Source organism: Pantherophis guttatus, chromosome 2 (assembly GCF_059756535.1).
Source record: "Pantherophis guttatus breed Tessera chromosome 2, ASM5975653v1, whole genome shotgun sequence".
Classification (NCBI taxonomy): domain Eukaryota; kingdom Metazoa; phylum Chordata; class Lepidosauria; order Squamata; family Colubridae; genus Pantherophis; species Pantherophis guttatus.
In genome coordinates this window covers 265,526,942-265,543,622 of record NC_142064.1, presented here as the reverse complement: position 1 = coordinate 265,543,622, position 16,681 = coordinate 265,526,942, and the positions used below count along the sequence as shown (strand labels likewise).

General features: G+C 46.7%; 1 long non-coding RNA gene and 1 pseudogene across 2 annotated transcripts in view; both read left to right on the top strand.

Annotated features, from left to right (window-relative positions):
• Nucleotides 1-2,094: 2,094 nt before the first annotated feature.
• Nucleotides 2,095-7,750, top strand: LOC148115769 (uncharacterized). The gene is made up of 2 exons (XR_015731784.1): nt 2,095-2,291; nt 7,253-7,750. It is a non-coding gene; the product is annotated as an uncharacterized LOC148115769 (long non-coding RNA).
• Nucleotides 7,751-10,659: 2,909 nt separating this feature from the next.
• Nucleotides 10,660-16,681, top strand: part of LOC148115768 (uncharacterized) — an 11,790-nt pseudogene continuing 5,768 nt past the window's right edge. Inside the window, exons 1-2 of the transcript XR_015731737.1 lie at nt 10,660-11,009; nt 11,685-11,687. The product of XR_015731737.1 is annotated as an uncharacterized LOC148115768 (transcript). The remainder of the gene's footprint in view (nt 11,010-11,684; nt 11,688-16,681) is intronic.

Sequence of the window (16,681 nt, the reverse complement as noted above, 5' to 3'; positions counted from 1 at the left end):
GGAGCTGTTGCATGCGCACATACACACTTCCGGCACGCCACGAGAAAAAGGTTTGCCATCACTGCACTAGACAATTCCTTTCCAATTCCTGCAACCTTTCTTCGTATGTTTTAGCCTCCAGCCCTCTAATCATCCCTACTGCTCTTCTCTGTGCTCTTTGTAGAGTCTCAACACCTTTTTTTTAATATTGTGGCGATCAAAACTGGTTGCAATAATCCAAGTGTGATCTTACCAAAGGATTATAAATTGGTACTAACACGACACATGATCTGGATTCTAGCCCTCTGTTTAAGCAGCCTAGGATTGTTTTGGCTTTTTTGGCCACTGCAATACAGTGTGGGCTCATATTTAGGTGATTGTCCACTAGGACATCCAAAATCCATCTTACGTTGATTATCAAATGCCTTACTGAAATTCCATTATACTATGTCCACAGCATTTTGCTGGTCTGTTTATTGAGACACTTTCTCAAAGAAGGAAATTGGCATGATCTTTTTTTGACAAACCCATGTTGGCTTCTGGTTATAAGTTTGCTTGCTTCTAGTTGTTTGTAGATCTGTTGCTTGGTTATCTTTTTCAGGTTCTTCTCAGGCATTGATGTCAGGTTGATTGGTTTGTAGATTTGTGAAGTTTCCCCTTTTTTCAAGATGGGAGCTATATTAGTGTTCTGAACCAAGTCACGCTGGCAAGGCAGGGTTTAAGTAGCATCTGTTGATTACTCACTTACTCAAAGTGTCAAATAACCCAGCAATGGTGTCAGTGAAGCTCCGCCCCAGCCCTCAGCCCCCGGTCTGGATTCCCCTGCTCTAAAAAGTAGGCCCTAGCTGACCGTGAGGCAAAGAGGGAAGTAATGATACCCACAAGTCCAGAGTTCCAACAACAAAAGGAGGTCCGAGAGTCAAGTCCAAAGTTCAAGAAGGAAAGTCTGAGGTTCAGAGTCCAAAAACACAGTCCAAAGTTCAAAACACAGGATCCAGCAAAGCTGGGAAAGTGCACATCAAAACAAGCAGGTGTTCCCAAGAAACACACTTTTACCCAGCATCTGGTTAAAATCACCCTTCCACAGCTGTTCCTTGTGTGGAGAGGTGGAGCTGCTTCCTCTCAAACACCCTTGCTGACCTCTTTGCCTCCCTCCGGTCTGCTCTCCTCACCTGTGGATCGAGTGGACGAGCGGCTCTTCTTAATCAGAGGCGGTCTGGAGACTGTCACCTCCGCTGGCCTCTGTAGCTGCTCTGCTTGGTTTTTTTTTACTTCCATGTCTTGCCAATAAGCATGGTGTTTCCTATTGGTGCTGCATCCATGTATTAACCAGGTTCAATTGAGCTATTGAAGACCTTTTGGGATGTTCAGTTGTATAGGTAGTACTTGCCTATTTGTTCCCTGAGCCTTCAAAGTTACTATAGCACTGTAAAGGCAGATACACACCTGGTCCACAAATTTGTGGTCATCGTAGCACATGTTCAGTGACCACATGTCAGCAGTGGTTGCTGTGGTTATGAAGGTGCAGGAAAAACAGATGGACCAATTTGGGTTCTGCCAACCGGTGCACATATACAATTGCTGCTGTATCCCATACGCATGATCCCCATTTATGATCTCCCCAGCTAGCTTCTGACAAGTAAGTCAGTGGAGATACCAGCAGGAATTTGAATCTGAAATTCCCTTTAACAATCCACAGTGATTTGCTTAACAACTGCAGAGGATCACATGTAAGTTGGCACTGTCATGTGACATCATGCTCATGATCAGGCTGCTTAGTGATGCAGATGCCAGTCCAAATTGCCGTCAGTAAATGAGGTCTGCTTGAATTGGGATGTCACCAGAGAGGTTGTGGACAGCATTTTCTGCCATATTTGGAGCTGAGGATTTCCATGAGCAAAATGAGTTACGTATTTGGTGATAAGCCTTTGCACTGTAAGATTTTGTGATTGTCCCAAATCAACAAGAGAATTTCATGATTGAATGGATATTTGAACTTGGATTTTGGTTGTTTTCCATGTGTCAAATGGATCATGGTTAATGTAAGAAGTTATTCTAGCAATGTGGCATGTTCGCTTTTTAATTGTAAGGTACACTTTTTTTTCTTTTTTCACATCATCTACAACAATTTTATAAACAAATAACATTACACTTTTCTTTGAATCTTATAGGTAAAGAAGATGGCAATAAGAGCACACTGGACAACTGATTATAACAAGCAACTTTGAAAATGAAAGAAAATCAAGCCAGAAATAAAAATATCGTCCATTTCCTTCACAAAAACCCACATAATTCTTCTTTTTCCTGATCAGGTGAGAGATAACGGACAGAAAATTAAGAAAGATTTAAACTGGAATAAGTAAATTATGCAGAACTCAAGCATACATTACATGAAAAGTCAGGGGAGATTATTTTTTATTCAGAAAAAGAGGGAAATATCTGGAAGTCAGTGGGGAGGAAAAATTCACTTGAAGAGCAATATAGGGTAGACAGAGAAGCAGGCCTCACTCTGGGAGAAAAAAAACCCAGCCTTAATCAAAACACCACTAAACAATGAATAACACATATTTTTGACCTCAAGAATATAAGTGTTGGAAAAGCTCTAGAGAGACGCCTGTTGTGGGAAAAGCACAGATTGCAAATCATAACTGATTATGCACAAGAAGATCCACATAGGAGAAAAGTCTTAAAAGTGCTCCTAATGTGGTAAATGCTTTAGTGAGCTTGGGAACATGGTGATACTGTCAGGAGTAAATGCCTTGCCTCTGACCCAGGGCTAGAAGCATGGAGGCTGGGCAAGCCAACCCCCAAGGTCCACCCTAACCCAATAGCCCCTCCTTACCTTAGCCACGCCCAGGGGGTACTTAAGGGTCAGCCATGCGGTCCTGCAGCAGTTCCAGACTTGTACCTGCAATGATAAGATGCTTATCATTGCAGGTACACAGGCGTAGGGATTCCCCTAGCCCCAGGGACAGAAGAAACCACAGGGATAGTTCCAGGGAAAGCCAGACCGGATCCCTATATGGCATAGGAGATCAAGAGCGACACATAGGCCAGGACAGGGAGGAAGGCACATGGCTGTTGGACTCAGGGGCCACAAACCATACCACTTATGACCGTAACTTACTAACCTCATTCACAGATGAAAGTTTTATTATAAAAGTGGCTAACCAGAACAATGTGCAAGTAACAGGCAAAGGCAACACATACGTGCCAGGGATAGGAGTAGTGCAAGGAGTACTATTAGTGCCTAATATACCCTATAACATTCTTGCCACCCTAAAACTAAGCAAGAATAACAATGTTGAAGTGACATTCAAGGAAGGAAAGGCACAGGTAACTAGAGGGGGCAAAAGAATAGGGAAAGTAGTGATCAGTGGGGAACTGCCATTCTTCCAACCAGTCAGGGACAAGCAGCCAGAGGTAAACAATCACCAGGAGGTCAAACCCGACAACCCAGACCACACAAGTGGAGAAGTAGAGGGGGTTAGTCACACACACACCACCGATGACACAAGTAAACAGGGGACTCCCAGGGCAGGAAAACCAGCAATAGGTAAGCCAATGCATGACAACTGTGCCCACCTGTTACACAGAAAACTAGGACACATTAGTTTCCCTGTGGTGCAGAAGATGATGGAATGCTCTGAAGGTGTAAAAATAAAGGATTGTGAGAACTATCTCGAGTGTTCTATTTGTAAGAGCTCTAAATTAAAAACCAAACCTAGGCCCAAAAAGTCAGTACGCACAAGCAATTCTATATTCCAACTCATACATATGGACCTAGTGGGACCCCTAAGACCCTCCGTCAAATATAGAAAGAGGTACTTCCTGACCATAGTGGATGATTTCAGCCGCTATGGCTTCGTATACACGCTAAAACACAAGAGCGAAGTATTCCAAAAATTTAAGGAATTCTACGCAAGGGTGGAGACACAACATGACACCAAGATCAGGCAAATAATGACAGACCGGGGGTCTGAATTTTTATCAAGAGACTTCTCGCAATGGCTAAAGACACGCGGGATAGTCCACTACACGACTTCTCCATTTTCCGCCTTTCAAAATGGCGTGGCAGAATGAAAAAACGGGACACTGCAGACCATGATGAAGTGCGCACTAGAGGATGCTGGCCTAGGGCAGCATTTCTGGTCAGAAGCACTCATTTATTCGAACTACACTTTAAACAGGTTATGGACCAGCGTACTAAATAAAACTCCATACGAGTTAATGTACCAAAGGAAACCACAGGTGTCACATTTACACATCCCCAAACAATTGATGTCGAGCCTCGGTTGGGTCTCGCCATCACTAGGGAGGACGACGAGGAGGGGGCAAGCTGTTGGACTCTCCGGGGGCGTGTCATCAGCTGTTTGAGAAGTCTTTACCACCCGCACACAAAACGAAGCAAACTCTTTCATCGGAGATGGGGGGGGCATGGTGTTTGCAGATGACGCTGCCTTGTGCTGTAACAGAGGTGCGCTCCTCCTACAGGCCAGCTTGAGGAAGGAGGGATGATGTTGACTGTTTGATTGTTAATTGATTTATTGTGCTCCTCCTTCAGGCCAGCTAGGGGAAGGAGGGGTGATGTTAACTGTTTAATTGCCACTTGATTTATTGCTGTGTATATAAAAGGCGCTACACTGCGATTGCGTGTAGCGCTAACTTTAAACCTTGTTTCCGGCTTGTGCCTTTCTCCTGCCTGTGTTTACAAAACTCGATTTACGGGAAGCGTACTACCGAGTATGTATCAAACAGGGCGATGAATGGAAGACCACTTTTAACTGCCCTCTTGGTAGCTACCAATATAGAGTTATGCCGTTTGGACTTCAAGGCGCTCCAGCGGTGTTCATGCAGCTTATCAACGAAGTTTTGCATGAACATTTGTATAGAGGAGTTCTTGTTTATTTAGACGACATTCTAATATATACGCGCACCTTGGAAGAACACGTTGTGTTAGTCCGTCAGGTTTTAGAGAAGTTGTTAGCGGCTAAACTGTTTATAAAGCTTTCGAAATGTGAGTTCCATAAGTCGAAGATAGATTACCTCGGGTACAGGATCTCAAGCGATGGGATAGAAATGGATCCACGTAAAGTCCAAGCTATAGTTGAGTGGCAAGCACCAAAAACCAGGAAACAACTCCAAAGTTTCCTTGGTTTCGCGAATTTCTATCGCCAATTCGTCCCTGCATTTGCCGCTATAGCACTACCGTTAACAGACCTGTTACGCACTAAATCTCCTGTGATAAAACCAAGACCAAACCAGTTATTGCAGTGGACAGCTCAATGTCAAAGTGCGTTTGAACAGTTGAAATATCTTTTTACCAGAGAACCGGTACTTAAACACCCTGATCTGTCTCGTGAATTCATCGTTCAAGCCGATGCTAGTGACGTTGCTGTGGGAGCTGTGTTGCTGCAAAAAGATGAACAGGATAGGATACGCCCTTGTGCTTATACCTCACGTAAATTAAACACCACAGAGCGAGGGTGGGCGATCTGGGAAAAGGAGGCCTTCGCTGTCCGTTGGGCTCTACTTACGTGGCGTCACATCCTGGAAGGGGCTACTATCCCATTTGAGGTATGGACGGACCATAAAAATTTAGAGGCATTACAAACGCCTAGACGTCTGTCCCCAAAACAACTACGCTGGGCACAATATTTTCGAAGATTCAATTTCAGACTCAAATATGTGCCAGCAGGAAAGAACTTCCTCGCCGATGCACTTTCTCGTATGCCACAATATAACAGTAAGCGCGAGGAAGTAGTGGAATCTCTTATACCACCTATTGAGAGTGGGCATGCAGTTGCGGCGGTGTTACGGAAAGAAGCGTCCTTCTTAACGAATCTTCGGATAGCTATCAGCCAGGATACATGGGTAAATCAAAACCAAACGTCAGTAATCTTACGAGATGGATTAGGGTGGAATGGGGATCGTTTATACATTCCAGAACCGCTTCGAACTACAGTTTTAAGACGGTGCCATGATGCCAAACCAGCAGGTCATTACGGTTTCCTTAAAACACTTCACCTGATTAGACGTCAATTTTGGTGGCCACGAATGCGTGGTGAAATTGAACGTTATGTTAAATCGTGCCCCACATGCGCAGCAGCAAAACCATGGTCAGGAAAACCACTTGGTCGATTACAATCGGTGGCTGATCCTAGTCGTCCGTGGGAGGAAGTGGCGATGGATTTTATAGTAGACCTACCGCCCAGCAATGGACATACCGTTATTTGGACAGTAGTAGACCTATATTCAAAGCAGGCGCATTTTATACCCTGTCGGGGTTTACCATCTGCCCGACGATTGACAGACATGTTTATACAACATATCTACCGCCTTCACGGGGTCCCGAAGCGTATTATATCAGATCGAGGTGTCCAGTTCACCGCCCAGTTTTGGAGATCTTTCATTCACAGGATAGGTTCCACTCAAGGATTAAGTTCAGCCTTCCATCCCAGTACAAATGGAGCAGCTGAACGGGCTAATGCCGCTGTGGAACGATATCTACGTTGCTACATTTCGTATCAGCAAACTGATTGGTCTGCCTTACTCCCGTTCGCTGAAGTCGCGTACAACAATATCAGCCACCGTAGCACGGGATTTTCTCCTTTCCAAATCATCTATGGAAGAGAATTCCCTGCCATACCTGAGGTAGAACCTCCAGCTACAGGGGTATCTACACATTCCGGTTGGGCCGACAAGATCCGACAAACGTGGCCAGCGGTAAAAACGGCGCTTCAAAAAGCAGCAAATGAATACAAACTTTATGTTGATAAAAAAAGAGCCGACCCAAAACCGTTTTCTGTAGGGGATCATGTGTATCTATCGACAAAATACTTGAAATTACGATTACCTAGTAGGAAACTAGGTCGCAAATACATAGGTCCTTTTCCTATAATACGTGTGATCAACCCTGTCACTGTCATGCTTAAGCTACCTTCACTGTTAGGAAAAATACATCCTGTTTTTCATAGCAGCCTCCTTAAACCTGTCAAAGAGGAAAGGCCCACACATCAGCCTGTTTCCCCGGGACCGAGTCATTCAGATCAATATGAGATAGATAAAGTATTGGATTCACGTCTACGTAGAGGCAGGTTACAGTACTTAGTACGGTGGAAGGGTTATCCACTAGCACAAGCATCTTGGGTAGCAGCTCCAGACATTCATGCCGACCGGTTGCTCCGTCGGTATCATCGTAAATATCCAAATAAACCAGGTCCCAGTGGGTAGAACGGTTGCTATGCTAACATCTTTATTTTATTTCCTGCAGGTGGACTCCTGGTAGAGAGGAGCCGCCTGTCGAGCCTCGGTTGGGTCTCGCCATCACTAGGGAGGACGACGAGGAGGGGGCAAGCTGTTGGACTCTCCGGGGGCGTGTCATCAGCTGTTTGAGAAGTCTTTACCACCCGCACACAAAACGAAGCAAACTCTTTCATCGGAGATGGGGGGGGCATGGTGTTTGCAGATGACGCTGCCTTGTGCTGTAACAGAGGCGCGCTCCTCCTACAGGCCAGCTTGAGGAAGGAGGGATGATGTTGACTGTTTGATTGTTAATTGATTTATTGTGCTCCTCCTTCAGGCCAGCTAGGGGAAGGAGGGGTGATGTTAACTGTTTAATTGCCACTTGATTTATTGCTGTGTATATAAAAGGCGCTACACTGCGATTGCGTGTAGCGCTAACTTTAAACCTTGTTTCCGGCTTGTGCCTTTCTCCTGCCTGTGTTTGCTGTGCTGAACCTAATTAAAGGATTGCAACTGCTTTATTCCATTCTGGTGTTGGCTTGTTTTCAGTGCAGTTGGGTGGACTGGCCGAGAATTGAGACATAAGGGAGATAGGGTATCCAGAAGACTGAGGTTCATGGGATATGAACCAGGGACGAAGGGATATAGGTTCATAGACAGCAACAACAATTTTGTGATATCACGAACAGCTGTCTTCCATGAAAACGCCAACTGGTCCAAGATACACCTCAACGAGGTGTCCCTTAGGACGGACCAGGGGATGATCAAAGGAGAAAAAGGCACCAAACAGAAAAGGGCACAGAGCAGGAAAAGAGCAAACCCAAGAGACAGGAAATACCTGTGAAGGGGTGGAAAGAAAACCACCCACACATCAAGGTGGACTCACTCACCGAGAAAGAAGCTAGGTACATGCATGACACAGAGACACCCCCCGACAGGCCAATCAGGGCAAACAGGGGCAAAAAGCCAGAAAGATTAGGGGACTACGTGTTGTCCCTCCATACTAACCAACTAACCCCCAATACATACGAGGACGTATTGAAGTTACCAGATGAGGAAAGAGAAAAGTGGGAACAAGCCATGGAGAGGGAAATGGACAGTCTGAGGGAACTAAACGTATACACTCCCTCCAATGTCCCAACAGGGAAAACGGCCATAGGCACCAGGTGGGTCTACAAAATTAAAACACTAGAGGGAAACAAAGCACTCTATAAGGCTAGGCTGGTGGCACAGGGGTTCGCCCAAAAATACCCTGATGATTACACGGAAACGTACTCCCCCACAGTCAGGGCTGAAAGCGTAAAATGTGCGCTGGTTATTGCATCACTACTTGGTTTAGAAGTACATCAATTTGACGTGCAAACCGCCTACCTGCACGCCGAGCTCGATAAAGAGATATATGTGAGAGCGCCACCTAGCCAAAACACCAGGAAGGGAGAAACCTGGATCCTAAACCGGAGCCTGTATGGACTCAAACAGTCAGGGAAACGTTGGTACGAGTGCCTGTCCAAGACATTGAAATCTATGGGATTCTCAGCCACCTCGGCCGACAACTGCTTCTTCACCAAGAAGTCAGACAGTTCCCTCGAGTATGTTTTAATATACGTGGACGATATATTGTATATCGGTGACAAGTCTAGCAAATGTAACGACTTCGCCAACGAGCTGGGAAAACATTTTACACTAAAGATACTGGGTAAGGTAGATAAATATTTGGGGGTACAAATCACAAGAACAGACAGAGGTTTCCAACTGTCACAGAAGGACAAGATTTTGGAACTTATACATAAGTGCAACATGGCAAACGCCAAGGGGTGTGAAACGCCAATGCAACCAGACTTCTTGGAGGACATGTACAATGAGGCTGAGGCGTTCAAGGACAACACATTATACAGGTCCACCATAGGCTCCCTATTATACATTGCGAACTGGACCAGACCAGACATCGCATTGCCAGTCAACTTACTATCACGACATGTAGGTAAGCCCACTGTGTATCACTGGGAAGCCATCAAGAGGGTACTGAGGTACCTAAAACAGAGTTCAGATACTTGCCTATCGCTAGAACCCAAGAACACCACAGCACCCACACTCACATGCTATGCAGATGCTGACTGGGCTGGGGATGTGAAATGCAGGAGGAGTACTTCAGGTTACGTATTCTTTTTAAACAACAGCCCAGTACATTGGTACACAGGTAAGCAGGATCTGGTAGCCACATCAACAACAGAGGCCGAATATATTTGTTTGTCCAAGGCCGCCAACAACCTGGTCTGGTTCGACGACCTGCTATCAGACATATGGGCCGAACCGAACTACCCTAACCGAACTATCATGCACAAGGACAATAAAGCCGCCATGGAAATATCTAGGGCTGAAGCAGTGGGCCAAAGATCGAGACATATCGATATAAAATACAAACACGTTAGACAGTTCGCAAGCATAGGATTCATAAGAGTTGTACATTGTGATACAGAAGAACAAACAGCGGACATTATAACCAAACCATTGCAGAATAAGCAGCACACGTACCTAACATCAAAATTAGGTGTCCTCCTGAAAAAGACACCTCAGGTATGCACCACACAAGAACACCTCGGCCAGGCATTTAGAGGGGGTTTTGTCAGGAGTAAATGCCTTGCCTCTGACCCAGGGCTAGAAGCATGGAGGCTGGGCAAGCCAACCCCCAAGGTCCACCCTAACCCAATAGCCCCTCCTTACCTTAGCCACGCCCAGGGGGTACTTAAGGGTCAGCCATGCGGTCCTGCAGCAGTTCCAGACTTGTACCTGCAATGATAAGATGCTTGATTAATAAACAATACTTGATTTAAAGAATACCTGCTTATGGAGTTATTGGGCACGATCCTTGAACACATTTAACAGATACATCAGAGGACTCGCATCACGTTTGAGTGTCCAGATTGTGTGAAAATTTCATTGGAAATTCCCACCTCATGAGACAACACTCACACACAGTGAAAAAAAAAACATTTGAAGGAGAGAAACCCCTTGAATGCCCTATCTGTGGGAAAGGTTTCAGTCACAATTACAGCCTGATGAACCACAAGAGGACTCACGCAGAAAAGAAACCTTTTGAATGCCCTGATTCTGAAAAGGGTTTCAGTCAAAATTCCAGTCTGGTGACACACCAGAGGACTCACAAGGAGAGAAACCATTTGAATGTCTGGATTGTGGGAAAAGTTTCAGTAACAATTCCCACCTTGTAAGGCACCAGAGGAATCACACAGGAGAGAAACCCTATGAATGTCCTGAATGTGGGAAAGGTTTCAGTCAAAATTCCAACCTGGTATACACAAGAGGTTTCACACAGGAGAAAAACCCTTTTAATGTCCTGATTGTGGGAAAAGGTTCAATCACAATTCCAGCCTGGTGGCACACCAAAGGATTCACACCGGAGAGAAACCCTTTGAATGTCTTGATTGTGGGAAAATGTTCAATCGGAATTCTGACCTGGTGAAACACCAGAAGATTCACACAAGAAAGAAACTATTTGAATGTCCTGATTGTGGGAAAAGTTTCAGTAACAATTCCCGCCTGGTGACACACCAGAGGACTCACTCCAGGGAAAAACCATATATGTGTCCAGATTGTGGGAAAAGTTTTCTTTGGAATTCCCGGCTGGTGAGTCACCAGAGGACTCACACAGGGGAGAAACCATATGAGTGCCCAGACTGTGGGAAAGATTTCAGTACTAAGGATAGCCTTCTAAATCATATGCTTATACATACAGGGGAGAAACCATTTAAGTGTCCTGAGTGTGAACGGTGCTTCAGAAAACCTTCCAACCTTATCGCACACAAGAAAATCCACCTGGCCATCAGCAGCAAAAGTTGCTGGATGTTTATTTTTGTAAAAATTGTACAATTTCTTTCTTTTGGGTGTCAGGTTCTTCAGGGCCTCCTGCTCAAGTAAGGGATTGGATTAGAAGATCTCAAAGGTTCCTTCCAGCTCTGTGGTTCTGTTATGTACTTGCTGTTTTCTTGGCAACAATCTCCGACTGATCTGACACTGTCTTTTCTGAGATGATTATTTTTCTTACTTTCATGTCTAGCCAAAAAGCACAATCTTTCCTATTGGTGCCCATCCATGTATTAATCAGTTTCAACTAAAAAAAGCTATTGGGGACCTTTTGTGATGTTCAGTTTGTGTATGTAGTCCTTGCTTATCTTGTTTCCTGAACCTTCAAAGTTACAATGGCACTGTGAAAGCAGACATACAGCTGGTCCCCAAATTTAGCACTTGCTCAGTGACCAGACGTCTGCAGTTCCTGTGGTTATGAAGGTGCAGGAAAAGGAGTTGCACCAGTTAAGGTTCCACCAAGCAGTGCACATTTATGATGGTTGCAGCATCCCACACTGCTGATCCCCATTTGTGACCTTCCCAGCTATCTTCTGAGAAGCAAAACCAGTGGGGATGCCAGCAGGAATTTGCAAGCCAAGGTCGTGTGAGATTGCCCTTCACAACCCACCGTGATTTGCTTAACAATGGCAGAGGAACAATACTCCAATATTTATTTTGTCACATGCCCACCATAAATGTGTTGGAAGAAATATCCATCTGGTTCAGTTCCAAGCTGGGAGAAAAACATGGAAGCTGATTGGAAACATGGTTTATTGATGAAGCCGAACCACACACAAAGACAGCATGAAATTCTGGTTCAGCTGACCCACTGGTTTGATGAATACATGGATTTTTATAAGTTTCACAGATGCTGCTAGCTAGGGGGGTTGTGCAATGTCTGAAATGCCCTTAGGAGATTGTGCAATGTAGTGGGCCCTGTGTCTTCTGCTAAATGCTTTATTATGTCCTAAAGGGTCTTAATCCCATCATCCTGGAGCTGAAGGTCTTTTGTTTTAGCAATAGCAATAGTACTTAGACTCATATACCGCTTCACAGTGCTTTAACAGCCCTCTCTAAGCGGTTTTACATAGTCAGCATATTGTCCCTAACAATCTGGCTCATTTTACCCACCTCGGAAGGATGAGTCTGGTGAGATTCGATCTGCCAAATTGCAGGCAGCTGGCAGTCAGCAGAAGAAACCTGCAGTACTGCACTCTAACCACTGCTCTTATAGATAGGCTGGCCCAATCTTTCTTAATGGGCACAAAATGCCTGCTGGGGGCTATTAAGAAAGACTGAGTCTGCCTTCCTACCTCTAAAAACCCCCATGTTTCTCCATTTCTCATTTAGGGAAATATAATATTCTGCCTTTTTAATATTTCCCAAAATATTTCATTCTTCTGGGGAGTGGTGCTGACTTTCTACAAATCATAAAAAGCTCTTTAGATTTCCAACATTCATTTGAGGTGCTTTTAAACATTCTGGACAATTTGGCCAGTGATAGATACACACAGTACATCATCTTATCAAACTTTTCTTTTATAGTTTAATGTGAATTTTAGATCTTTCAACAACATATTCTCCCATTTATTTATTTATTTATTTTTAAATTTGTATACCGCCCTTCTCCCAGAAGGGATTCAGGGCGGTGAACAGCCAAGTAAAAGCATAAACTACAAACATTAAAATACAATTAAAAAGATATATATAAATTTGGCCCCATGATTAAAAACAATAACAAACAATTAAAAACATTTTAAAAAGTGTTAGGCCAGCCCGGCTTGCTGGAAAAAGAAGGTTTTAAGGGCACGGTGGAAGGCAACGAGGTCTTGGATTCTCCTTATCTCTGGGGGCAGCTGATTCCAGAGGGTAGGTGCCCCCACAGAGAAGGCCCTCCCCCTGGGGGTCACCAGCCTACATTGTTTGACTGATGGCACCCCGAGGAGGCCCTCTCTGTGGGAGCGCACAGGTCCATGGGAGGCCGTCAGCAGCAGGCAGTCTCGAAGATAACTAGGTCCTATGCCATGGAGCGCTTTAAAGGTGATAACCAATACCTTGAAGCGCACCCAGAGGACCACTGTGAGCCAGTGCAGCTCACGCAGGAGAAGTGTTGTATGGGAGCGCCATGCGGCTCCCGTGACTCCCCGCGCGGCCGCATTCTGGACCAGTTGGAGCCTCTGGGTGCTCTTCAAGGGCAGCCCCATGTAGAGAGCATTGCAGTAGTCCAGGCGAGAGGTGACGAGGGCATGAGTGACTGTGCACAGGGAATCCCGATCAAGAAAGGGCTGCAACTGGCGGATCAGGCAAACCTGATCAAAAGTCCCCCTGGCAACAGCCATCAGATGTTCCTCCAAGGACAGCTGCGTATCCAGGAGGACTCCCAGAGTGTGAGCCCTCTCCGAGGGGGCCAAAGACTCGCCCCCAATAGTCAGTGATGGAGTCAACTGACTATATCGGGATGCCGGGAACCACAGCCACTCAGTCTTGGAAGGGTTGAGCTTGAGCCTGTGTCTCCCCATCCAGATCCGCACAGCCTCCAGGCACTGGGAAATCACTTCAAGGGCATCGTTGGGGTGGCCTGGGGTGGAGATGTATAGCTGGGTGTCATCAGCGTACTGATGGTACTTCACCCCAAAGCCACGGATGATCTCGCCCAGCGGCTTCACATAAATGTTGAACAGAAGGGGCGAGAGGACCGACCCCTGAGGCACTCCACATATAAGAGGCCTCGAGGTCGACCTCTGCCCCCCTGCCAACACGAACTGCGACCGGTCTGAGAGAAAGGAGGAGAACCACCGTAACACGGTGTCCCCCATCCCCAACTCTTCCAACCGGTGAAGCATGATACCATGGTCGATGGTATCAAAAGCTGCTGAGAGGTCTAACAGGGCCAGAACAGAGGAACAACCCCTGTCCCGAGCCCTCCAGAGATCATCTACCAATGCGACCAATGCCGTTTCCGTGCTGTGCCCGGGCCTGAAACCTGACTGGAATGGATCTAGATAAGATGTTTCCTCCAGGAATTGCGGAAACTGTCGCGCGACCACACTCTCAACAACCTTCGCCAGAAAGCGAAGGTTGGAGACAGGACGATAGTTGGCCAATATTGTTTCCTGCAGGTAATAATTCCCTGGAGCCAGCCTCGTGTAACCTCCTGGGAAGCCAGTACTAACCAGGAGGGACACGGATCCAGTAAACATGTGGCCGCACTAAGTCTCCACAGAATCCTGTCCACGTCATCAGGGGTCACAAAGTCAAACTCTTCCCAGATAACGTTCTCAAGACTATTCCTCGCCACCCTGCCCGAATCTACCCAGAGTCCAAATCCCCCCGGATCTGAGCGATTTTGTCATACAGATATTGTCCAAAATCCTCGGCCCTGCCTTCCAGGGGGTCCTCCCGCACTTCCGGGTGGAACAGGGAGCGGGTCACCCTGAACAGGGTGGCCAGACGATTCTCTGATGATGCAATAAGAGCAGAAAAGTAATTAAACTTTGCCGCTTTTATCACCACTAAGGTCTTAATATGCGACCTTACCAGTGTTCGGTCAGATTCAGCGAGACTGCCCCTCCAACCGCTCTCTAGGCATCTTTTCCGGCATCTCATCTCATCTCATCTCCCTCAGCTCCTCGATAAACCAAGGAGCCACGAGGGATCGACACCAGGTAAGAGGCCGCAAAGGCACGACTCGATCCAAAGCCCCACCAGCTGCCCGATCCCAGGCAGCCACCAGGTCCTCGGCCGAGTTGTGTGCCAGATTTTCAGGAAATGGCCCGAGCTGCATCTGGAACCTATCAGGATCCATCAGGCACCTGGGGCGGACCCACCTAATTGGCTCCACCTCCCTGTGGCGGGGTGTAGCGGTTCAAAGGTCCAGATGAAGGAGTGAGTGATCTGACCATGACAAGGGTTTCATGTCTATATCCCCTATAATAAGACCACTCAACCACTGGCCAGAGACAAAAGTCAAGTCCAGAGTGTGTCCCCCCCGTGAGTGGGGCCATGAACTAACTGGGTCAGGTCCATGGCCATCATCATGGAAGCCATGAACTCCCGAGCCATCTCCGACGTTTCACCAACGGACGGCAAGTTGAAATCACCCATGACCATAAGCCTGGGTGTATCAACTGCCACCATGGCTATCACGTCGAGTAGCTCGGGCAGGGCCGTTGCCACGCAGCAGGGAGCCAGGTATGTAAGCAGCAAGCCCGTCTGAACCCCATGACCCCATCTCACAAAGAGGGACTCACATCCGGCAATCTGTGACACAGTGATCTCCCTCGGACCAAGCCCTTCTTTAATAATAACCGTCACCCCCCGCCCCTCCCCTGGGCCCTCGGCTGATGGAATGCTCTGAAGCCTGGTGGGCACATCTCAACCAGAGGGACCCCTCCCTCCGGGCCCAACCAGGTCTCCGTAATACCTGCCAGGTCCGCTCCCCACTCTTGAATAAGATCATAAATGAGGGGGGCCTTATTTACCATGGACCTGGCATTGCACAGCATCAGCCGGACGCCCAGGTCCTGAGTATCTGTGCCACCTAGTATCCGGACCTTGGTGGATAACTCCCCCCATCCCCCTTGGTCGCCCTCCCAATTCCCCTTAAAAAATTATTAAAAGCCCTAATTAAAAAAACCCTCAATCCCTGCTTTAAAACAAGCCACCTCTTGGGGCTCCAAAGCCCGTCCTTAAGGTAGGCCTTTGATAAAGTGGAAGGCCATCGCCGCGAGAGGGAGGCATCTCGCAGCGCGAGCAGATCCACTGAGGTGTAAGCCATATAAGTATGACGAGATAAGGGAGAGTAACTCTGGGTATCAGCGATGGTCCTAGAGGTGCGAGATAGCAATACGGTTGGATCTGGACAAAACTGGAGCCTCTCACTCTCTCACAGTGATGGGGCGTCCAGGTCAGATAGCTGCAGTGCAAGCAAATGGCCACAGCCGTTCTCTCACAGCGGCTGGATGACATAAGGCCAGCAGAGTTCAACTCTTTTCCTGCAGATGGAGCAGCAGCCATTGTCCAGGACATTCTCCTTCCAAACCTGCAATCTCCCTTCCCTCGAGCCAAGGCCAGAAGACGGTAATCGGGAGGCAGGGCTGAAATAAATAGCAGCAACGAGGAGATCGGAGATCAAACGACATTAAGTTCAAAGAGGGTGGTAGTAAAGTCCCAGAGTCAGAGGTGATGGAAAAAAATGACCTGACCACAAACAGAGAGTCTGGGCAGTAACAGGGGAAGGCCGTTTCACACCGGGGGGGGGGGAGTGAATCCAAGGGGGAGACCAGCTGGCTATTCATCAATCCCCCTCTATCACCTCACCTCCTTTAGCTTTTCCATTGTTCAAGCATGATTTACATCCAAAGTTCTTTGCCACTGAATCATAAAATGCTGTGCATAGTCATCCTCCATGTTCCACTACAGTTTATAAATCTTAAAAATAGCACTCCCTTAGAGTATCTTGACATGATGGGGCTGCCAGGTCCTAAAATCTTGCGTGCCACAGAAAATCAGTTTTAAACTTTTGGGATGTAGAGAGGCGTTGATCTCTATCGGGAGTCACCCCCTAAGATAGCAAATTCTGTCCAAAAAAAAAAAA